Here is a 10,241-nt window from a genome sequence, read left to right as displayed (position 1 = left end):
CTGCCCCGGAGTGTGGTGGAGGCTCCTTCTTTGGAAGCTTTTAAACAGAGGCTGGATGGCCATCTGTCAGGGGTGATTTGAATGCAATATTCCTGCTTCTTGGCAGGGGGTTGGACTGGATGGCCCATGAGGTCTCTTCCAACTCTGAGATTCTATGATTGATTCTATGATTCCACACAGCTAAATAAATCCCACCTTATCTGCTTTGAACTGGAATATAAGGCAGTGTGGACTCCGATAAGCTAGGGCCCTTCCACACAGCCCTACATCCCAGAATATCAAGGCAGACAATCCCATCTTATCTGCTTTGAACTGGAATTTATGGCAGTGTGGACTCTGATAAACTAGGGCCCTTCCACACAGCCCTATATCCCCGAATATCAACGCAGGAAATCCCACATTATTTGCTTTGAACTGGAATATATGGCAGTGTGAACTCCGATAAACTAGAGCCCTTCCACACAGCCCTAAATCCCAGAATATCAAGGCAGAAAATCCCACATTATTTACTTTGAACTAGAATATATGGCAGTGTGGACTCCGATATTCTAGGGCCCTTCCACACAGCCCTACATCCCAGAATATCAAGGCAGAAAATCCCCCATTAACTGCTTTGAACTGAGTTATCTGTGTACACACTGCCTTATATTCCAGCTCAAAGCAGGTGCCTCGGAGACTAGGGTTCAAATCTCTGCTTGGCCACTGAAACCCACTGGGTACCCATAGGGCCTTTCCACACAGCCCTATATCCCAGGATCTGATTCCAGTTTATCTGTGTCCACAGTGTCATATATTTCAGCTCAAAGCAGGTGACTCTGAGACTAGGGTTCAAATCTCTGCTTGGCCATTGAAACCCACTGGGTACCCATAGGGCCTTTCCGCACAGTCCTATATCCCAGAATATCAAGGCAGGAAATCTTACATTATCTCAGGGCCCTTCCACACAGCCCTATATCTCAGGATCTGATTCCAGTTTGCCTGCTTTAAACTGGGTTACATGAGTCTGCACTGCCAGATAATCTGGGATAAACAGAAAACCTGGGATTGGATCATGAGACATACTTCGGATTGGATTGTGAGATTTGGGGCCCTTCCTGTCTGGAAGGGCCCCAAGTGTCTTCCTGTACCTTTGGTTTGTGGATTTGCGAATACTCGTAATGCGGATGTACTAATATCCAGGACCGTTCTAGACTGCCATGTAGAATCCAGCTTTGAACTGGATTATATGGCAGTGTCAACTCAGGGCCCCTCGACACAGCCATGTAACCCAGAAAATCAAGGGAGAAAATCCCAAATTATCTGCTTGGACCTGGAATATATGGCAGCTTGGACTCGGATAACCCAGTTCAAAGCAGATATTGTGGGATTTCCTGTCTTCATATTGTAGGTTATATGGCTGTGTGGAAGGGCCCATAATCTTCTTAGATTATCTGGCAGTTTAGACTAATATAATCCAGTTCAAAGCAGATCACATGGTCTCAGATCTTGGGATATAGGGCAGTGTATTTTCAGCCTGACAAGGTCAGCTATTACTAACAATGCTGTCAAATTTGAAGAGGCACAAATGGAAGGCGAAGGGGGGAAAATGCCAAGAGGAAGGCATCTCAAGCAAACCCTTGTGATCACCTTTCATTTGGAAATCTATGTCCTTTCAGCCATGCAGGACAATATATTCATCCCAACAGATGGCTTGAAGGCCTTCAGAGAAGACTCCATCACCCTCCTAGGCAGCATATTTTGCCACATAGATCTTCCTAATTCTTGAAATTTGAATCAATTGCTCTGTTGTCCCCTAGTCTCCACAAGCTCACCCCTCTTTCAAATATTGAAACATGGCCATCACGTCTCCTCTCAAATTCATATGCTCTAAGATAAACAGACATGGCTCCATTGGCCATTCCTCATAGGGTTTGGTTTCTAGACCTTTAACCGTTTTGATTGCCTGCTCTGGACATGTCCCAGCATGTCAGTATACAGGCTAGCTTCACCTTTACCTCTTGAATTGTTGCTGTACCCTTCAACAGCATCTGCACTGAAATGTGATTGCAGTTTGGCACCACTTCAACTGCCAATGCTCCATACTTTGGATTTTTGGGAGTTGTTTTACTTTCACCTTCTCAGCCAAAGTACAAATTACAGGATTCCAGATTATATGAGACTTGTCAGTTAAAGTGGTGTCAAACTGCATTGTCTACATTGCAGAGCAGCGTTTCTGAACCTGAGAATTGGGACCCCTCAGGGGGTCACGAGGGGGTTGTCAGAGGGGTCATCAAAGACCATCAGAATTATTATTAAATTATTATTAAACTTTATTTGTATCCCGCTAGCATCTCCCAAAGGACTCGATGCGGCTTACAAACACATATTTATGATGGCAGAGAAGGCTGAAGATCTCTCCGTCTGTCCTTCTCTTCCTTTTTGGAAACAGACTGTGAATCCTCCCACCAAAAGACCTCCTCCTGCTGTGATTGGCTGGCCTCTCAGTTGGCCTCTCAGCCAAGGGGAGGGCTGCTTATGAGACCCTAAGCAGGGATGGGAGAGCAAACTCCACCAATGTTTACATTTGGTCATATTGAGTATTCGTGCCAAGTTTGGTCCAGATCTATCATTGTTCGAGTCTGCAGTGCTCTCTGGATGTAGGTGAACTACAATTCCAAAATTCAAGGCCAATACCTAGTGTTTTCTGTTGGTCATGGGAGTCCTGTGTGCCACATTTGGTTCAATTCCATCATTGGTGGAGTTCAAAATGCTCTATGATTGTAGGTTAACTATAAATCCCAGCAACTACAACTCCCAAATGACAAAATTAATTTTTTGGAATGATGGTCACTCCTTGGGTTAGTAGGTGTCTTGTAGCCAAATTTGGCAGCAATTCATCCATTTGTTTTTTGAGTTATGTTAATCCTACAAACAAACATTACATTTTATTTATATAGATTTTATTTATTTATTTATATAATAATTTATTTATTTAATATTTAATCTATCTATAGCCTGCTTTGGAGGCCCCAGTGGCGCTGCTAAACTGAGCTGCTAAACTTTTTGACCAAAAGGTCGCAGGTTCGAATCCAGGGAGTGGTGTGAGCTTCCGCTGTCAGCCCCAGCTTCTGCAAACCTAGCAGTTCAAAAACATGCAAATATGAGTAGATCAATAGGTACCACTCCGGTGGGAAAGTAATGGCACTCCATGCAGTCATGCTGGCCACTCATTGTTTGAGTCCACAGTGCTCTCTGGATGTAGGTGAACTACAACTCCAAAATTCAAGGTCAATGCCCACCAAACCCTTCTAGTGGGTTGTTGTAGGTTTTTTTGGGCTGTATAGCCAAAAACACCATTCTAGTGTTTTCTGTTGGTCATGGGAGTCCTGTGTGCCAAATGTGGTTCAATTCCATCGCTGGTGGAGTTCAGAATACTCTTTGATGGTAGGTTAACTATAAATCCCAGCAATTACAACTCCTAAATGACAAAATCAACCCCCCCCCCCCCCCCACAACCCCACCAGTATTCAAATTTGGACATATCGGGTGTTTGTGCCAAATTTAGATCAGTGAATGAAAATACATCCTGCATATCAGGTATTTACATTGCTACAACAGTAGCAAAATTACAGTAATGAAGTAGCAATGAAAATAATTTTATGGTTGGGGGGTCACCACAACATGAGGAACTGTATTAAGGGGTCGCGGCATTAGGAAAGTTGAGAAACATTGTTGTAGAGGAACTCAAAATGGGCTAGATTTTTCACAGGAGCCCTTTTGGGAGAGTACACCACTTCTGTGATATTGCTGTGTTCAAACTCCAGGGTCATGCAGAGGCCTGCACTTGAAATAACACGGGGCTTCTTCTGAACAATTAGTTGTGATGAGGACCACTTCACCTATTCTGCCTGCTCAAGACATTTTGGGGGAGAGGGAGGAAGAAGAGCCTTGCCTTGAGCATGGTGTGCTTGGTGGTGGTTTTAAGCACCAGTTAGTGGGAATAAATTGCTGACTCTTACAACATGTGACCGTCGATGGATGAGAGACAGCATAAAGTATTCAACCACAACATTGAAATTAAGTCTTTATCTCCCTTTTCTTACAGTGCTCCCATCTCTTTCTCTGCGGTGGGGAAAATGTATTTTTAAACACCTGCCTGTTACATCCCTGAAGGTCAGGTAGCTTTGCCAACTTCATTTCTGCATTTAGGCAGTTGTTAAAGGTAAGGGTGTGGACTTAGGCTTAGTTTTAAAGGTTTTTTTTATTTATCATGTCAGGGGCAACCAGACAATTGTATTACATTTCTAACAGAACAAAACAAACGAACGAACAGACAAAACACAAAACTTTGCAAGCTTGGTAGTTGATTAAATGTCTTTTGACCAGTATCTGGCCACTTGGAGTGCCTCTGGTGTTGCCGCAAGAAGGTCCTCCAATGTGCATGTAGCAGGGCTCAGGTCGCATTGCAGCAGGTGGTCAGTGGTTTGCTCCTCTCCACACTCGCATGTCGAGGATTCCACTTTTTGGCCCCATTTCTGAAGGTTGGCTCTGCATCTTGTGGTGCCAGAGCGCAGTCTGTTCAGCGCCTTCCAAGTTACCCAGTCTTCTGTGTGCCCAGGAGGGAGTCTTTCATTTGGTATCAGCCTGGGTTTGAGCCTGCCACTTTTGGACTCTTGCTTGCTGAGGTGTTCCAGCGAGTGTCTCTGTAGATCTTAGAAAACTATTTCTAGATTTAAGTTGTTGACGTGCTGGCTGATACCCAAACAGGGGATGAGCTGGAGATGTCACTGCCTTGGTCCTTTCACTATTGGCTGCTATTTCCCGGCGGATGTCTGGTGGTACAATACCGGCTAAACAGTGTAATTTCTCCAGTGGTGTAGGGCGCAGACACCCCGTGATAATGTGGCATGTCTCATTAAGAGCCACATCTACTGTTTTAGTGTGGTGAGATGTGTTTCACACTGGGCATGCATACTCAGCAGCAGTAGCATAGCGCAAGGGCAGATGTCTTCACTGTGTCTGGTTGTGATCCCCAGGTTGTGCCAGTCAGCTTTCGTATGATATTGTTTCTAGCACCCACTTTTTGCTTGATATTCTTGTAGGTCAGAGCACGGTGACTCCCAGGTATTTGGGTGTGCTGCAATGCTCCAGTGGGATTCCTTCCCAGGTAATCCTCAGAGCTCAGGATGCTTGTCTGTTCTTAAGGTGAAAGGCACATGTCTGTGTTTTAGATGGATTAGGGATCACTGTTTTAGATGGATTAGGGATACAGGTTTTCCCTGTAGCAGGCGGTAAGGGCACCTAGAGCTTCGGAGAGCTTCTGTTCTACCATCTCAAAGCTCCCTGCTTGAGCAGTAATGGCACTATCATCAGCATAGATGAAACTCTGTCCCTTCTGGCAGTGGCTGGTCATTTGTGTAGATGTTGAACATGGATGGAGCAAGCACACTCCCCTGAGGCAGGCCGTTCTTCTGTTTCCGCCATCTGCTTCTCTGGCCCTGGAACTCAACAAAGAAGCTCCTGTTTTGTAGCAGGCTTCCTATGAGGCGGGTGAGATGGTAATCCTTTGTGATATTATACATTTTTTCTCAGGAGGAGGAGGTGGTTCACAGGATCATAAGCCGCTGACAGGTCTATGAAGACAGCTCCTGTGATCTGCTGCCTTTCAAAGCCATCTTCTATGTGCTGAGTCAGGTTCAGCACTTGCGATGTGCAGCTTTTGTCTTTCCTGAAGCCAACTTGCTGTGGAATCAGACAGGGGTGAAGGTGAAGTCCTGCCATTTCATCTTCCTTTCTTTGGGCAGTGCTCACTCCTCAATTCTTCTTCTCTTCACTTTTTCTCCATTCTGCCCATTTGTGTATCTATCAGATGGGAGCGGTAGCAATTAAAAGAGAGCAAGCTATTGTATATTAGATCCTTGAGGAAATTTCTCTGCATTTGATTGCAAGCAACTTATTTTTAGGCATTTTTATGCGGAGGCATGTCCAAGTTCTCTTTCGCAAGGAAGTGCGCACAGAATTGCAACCTCTTCCTATTTTCCTTTCATTTTGGCTCATTTTATTCTTTGGAAAAAATTTTTTGAAATGGTTTAATGTATAAACAAACAAAAAGCTGCCATAAACCAACATGTTTCCGATCAAGGAAACTTTTATTCTGTTGTTCCTTGGGACTTGGAAAGCCCCCCCCCCCCCCCGGCCTTTCCAAAAGTTATTCCATTTGGATCCAGGCAGAATGCTTCAGATAGTTCAAGTTTCCAGGCCACCTCAGCTGTGTAATCCACTTCCCCAGCTATTTCTCTCCTTGGCCAGTTCTTCCCAAAGGAACATAACATCCATCATTTCTGTTTCTTTTTTGGCGAGGGGAGTAACTCATGTGCCTGCTTGGCAGCCCTGAGCATCTGTTGCAACTGAGATTGAATAACCCTTGGATCACAATAAAGGAGAAAGGGCTCCTGAGTATGTACAGAGACTGAGCCGTTATGCAGGCACGCCAAAGTTGCCGCCAAAAAAAAAAAAAAAAAAAAAAAAAGCTGGTATGGCTACACTTGTGCCACACTTTAGCATCACTTCAATCTGCAGACACTAGTTTGGGTGAATATTGACAGTATGGAAGTAAGTTGGCCACTTGAAAATATATCTCCTCATTATGTTTCAAGAAAGATTGGCAATTCTCTTTGTTAGTAATTGTGGAGGTACCAAATAAAAACAAACAAACAAACAAATATGAAAAATTAGTTATTGGTGGCAGCATATTGTTGGGTAGGAGTAGAGCATTGTGTATAGATCAAAACTACCAAAATGTATCAGATCAATGTGTTGTCAAATGCTTTCATGGCCAGAGTCATTGGGTTGCTGTGAGTTTTTCAGGCTGTATGGCCATGTTCCAGTAGCATTTGCTCCTGATGTTTGGTCTGCATCTGCGGTAAGCATCCTCAGAGGTCTGTTGGAAATTAAGCCAGCGGAGTATATAGGTTAAGGTAAAGGCTTCCCCTTGACATTAAGTCTAGTTGTGTCTGATTCTGGGGGTTGATGCTCATCTCAATTTCTAAGCGAAAGAGTTGGCGTTGTCTGTAGATGCCTCCAGGGCATGTGACCGGCATGACTGCATGAAGCACCGTTACCTTCCCGCCAGACCTGTATCTATTGATCTACTCATATTTACATGTTTTTTAATTGCTAGGTTGGTAGAAACTGGGACTAACAGAGCAGCTCAGTAGTTTAACCCACTGTGTCACCGGGGACTTCAGTGGAGTGTATATATATCTGAAATGTCCAGAGTGGGAGAAATAACACTTGTCTGTTTGAAGCATGAATGTTGCAATTAGCAAGCTTGGTTTGCATTGAGTAGCCTTGCAGCTGCAAGGCCAATCAGTGGGGGTATTTGCATAGAGGTAGCATGGCTGGAGGCATCCTTTGTTCAATTGACACTTGTTCGCTGTCTGAAATTCCCATTTTTCTGCGTAGTATATCAGATCACTTCAGCACAGAGCTTGAACAATTGCATTTTAGAGCAAAATCCTCTAGTTTTCCACCCTGATTCCTGTAAAATTTGTTCAGATGACTTTGGTTCTTTTTGGAAACAAGCTTCACAATTATAGCTGGATACCAGGGCATGGAGCACAATAGGAGAGAAACATGTATGTCTTATGGGCTTGCTAGTTGGCTAGGGCGACAAAATAGCACCATCTTGTGCTTTTGAGAAGTGGGTCCTGTAGAAAGAAGCAGGTAACTCTGCCTGCAAACTGTTCAAATGAAGGGACAGCTCTAAGAATGGCTTCAGAAGTTGGCATCCTCATGTGTTTTCCTTGCACCATTGGGTAGCATGGAATCTTTGAAGATGCAACCTGACAGCAGAAGGTAGTCAAAGCGGCAAAAGCCACCATTGCTCACGTTTCTTCCTTCTGCACAATTTGAACATGTTTAGGGGCCTGACCTTGAATGCCTTTGGTAAACCTTCTGCGATGCTTGTCGATGAATAAATGTGCATGGGGAGAAATGCAACCCCCACCAAACACTGGTTCTGTCACATGTGGCACTAGCAAATTCAAAAGAAACACTGTTAAGTGCATATGTCCTTTTATAGCCTTACAACAGACCTCTGCAAAAGCCTTTTCTGCACTCCCCTCGGCATCATGCCAGAGGAATCTATGTGCTTGATTTTTGGCACTCGCTCCCTCAGCCTTGGGCCACGGAAGAGATATAGCTCTCGGGAGTCTGGAGGAATGCTCCCCGACCTGACCGGCAGAGAAGGAGCAGGCAGACAAGATGTACTTTCCAGGAATTACCCCCCTCCTACTCTTGGGCTCCATTCTGAAAGCTTTAGAGCCTGGAATGGCAGTGACGCTGTAGGGAGCAGGAGGGGAAGAAAGGACAGAGGAAACACATGATGCAATGGGGATGCTAGAAAGAAGCAGAGGCAGGTGGAGAGAGACCAGGCCCAGTTGGAGACTTGTCCTGAATGCTTGTTTTTGCTTTAAAACATCTGTGGCTGCTCAATCTGCCAAAGAACACACATAGCCTGGAGAAGTTCCCTGTGTACTATAACTCCCAAAACTCCCTTCGGCATACTGCTAGGGGTATTGATGGAATTAAATTATAGGAAGTGTGTTTTTCAAACTCTGGGAGTATTGATAACATCAACAACGAGGGAAGATGGTGATGAAATAGACTTAGTATTTTGAGAGACTCTATGCTTATGCCGACAACCATCTGGGGGCAGAGGGGACCCAATTTAACAATGTTTCAGATTTCTGAGCCAAAAATATTTTTAGGCCTCTTCTACACTGCCATATAAAATCCATATTATCTGTTTTGAACTAGATTATATGGCAGTGTAGACTCATATAATCCAAACCAGATAATGTGGATTGTCTGCTTTGATAATCTGGATTATCGTCACATGAGCCAGAGACCGCTGTGACGTGCTTCTCACAAGTCATGACAGGTGCTGATGACTGCTGGACAGACCACACGCTAATCCAATCTAAAATGGCTATCAAGATCACCCCCAAGCACAGACTCCAAGGAAGAAAGACAAGGTGCAAAATGAACACCCAAGCCCTTCAACACCGCCTGAGCTCTGCGAGTGCAGCATTTTTCCCGAATGAAGCGGAGAGTGTTCGAGGACCCATAGGGATACCAAGGTGCTTGTTTATAAAGCTATTGTCCTCCCAACCCTGTTATACACCTGCAAGACGTGGACAGTCTACAGACGTCACATGCAACTCCTGGAACGACTCCACCAGCGCTGCCTCCGAAAAATCCTGCAAATCTCTTGGGAAGACAAGTGGACAAATGTCAGCGTGCTGTAAGAAGCAAAGACCACCAGCATTGAAGCGATGGTCCTCCGCCATCAACTCCGCTGGACTGGCCACATTGTCCGGAGGCCCAACCACCGTCTCCCAAAGCAGTTGCTCTACTCCGAACTCAAGAACTCAATGTTGGTGGGCAGGAAAAGAGATTTAAAGATGGGCCCAAAACCAACCTTAAAAACTCTGGCATAGACACCGAGAATTGGGAAGCCCTGGCCCTTGAGCGCTCCAGCTGGAGGTCAGCTGTGACCAGCAGTGCTGCAGAATTTGAAGAGGCACGAATGGAGGGCAAAAGAGAGAAATGTGCCAAGAGGAAGGCATGTCAAGCCAACCACGACCGGGACCGCCTTCCACCTGGAAATTGATGCCCTCACTGTGGGAGAAGATGCAGATCAAGAATAGGGCTCCACAGTCACCTTCGGACCCACCGCCAGGATACTACACTTGGAGGACCAACATCCTCAGACTACGAGGGATCGCCTAATTAAGTAATCTGGATTATATGGCAGTATAGAAGGGGCCTAAGAGCTCATGGGTCTTTAGTTCAATTCTTCCTGCTTGTACATGCAGCCAAGTTTCCTGATGAGGTAAGATTGGAGATGACTCAGGAAGCAGAATTAATGCAGTCTATATAAATAAAAATGTAATGTTCATTTTGGGATTAACATAACTCAAAAATCACTGGACGAATTGACACCAAATTTGGACACAATGCACCTATCAGGCCAATGAGCTTCCCCTTCTGGCTCTGGGAGATGGTGCTCATCACCATTTCTAAGCCGAAGAGCTTGCGCTGTCCCTAGACAACCTCCTAGATCATGTGGCTGGCATGACTGCATTGAGCACTGTTACCCACAAAAGTGGCACCTATTGATTTACTCACATTTGCTTGTTTTTGAACTGCTAGGCTGGCAGGAGCTGGGGCTAACAGCAGAAGCTCACCCCGTCCTG

This window comes from Anolis sagrei, chromosome 2, assembly GCF_037176765.1.
Source record: "Anolis sagrei isolate rAnoSag1 chromosome 2, rAnoSag1.mat, whole genome shotgun sequence".
NCBI lineage: Eukaryota > Metazoa > Chordata > Lepidosauria > Squamata > Dactyloidae > Anolis > Anolis sagrei.
Note: the sequence above shows the minus strand (reverse complement) of the source record.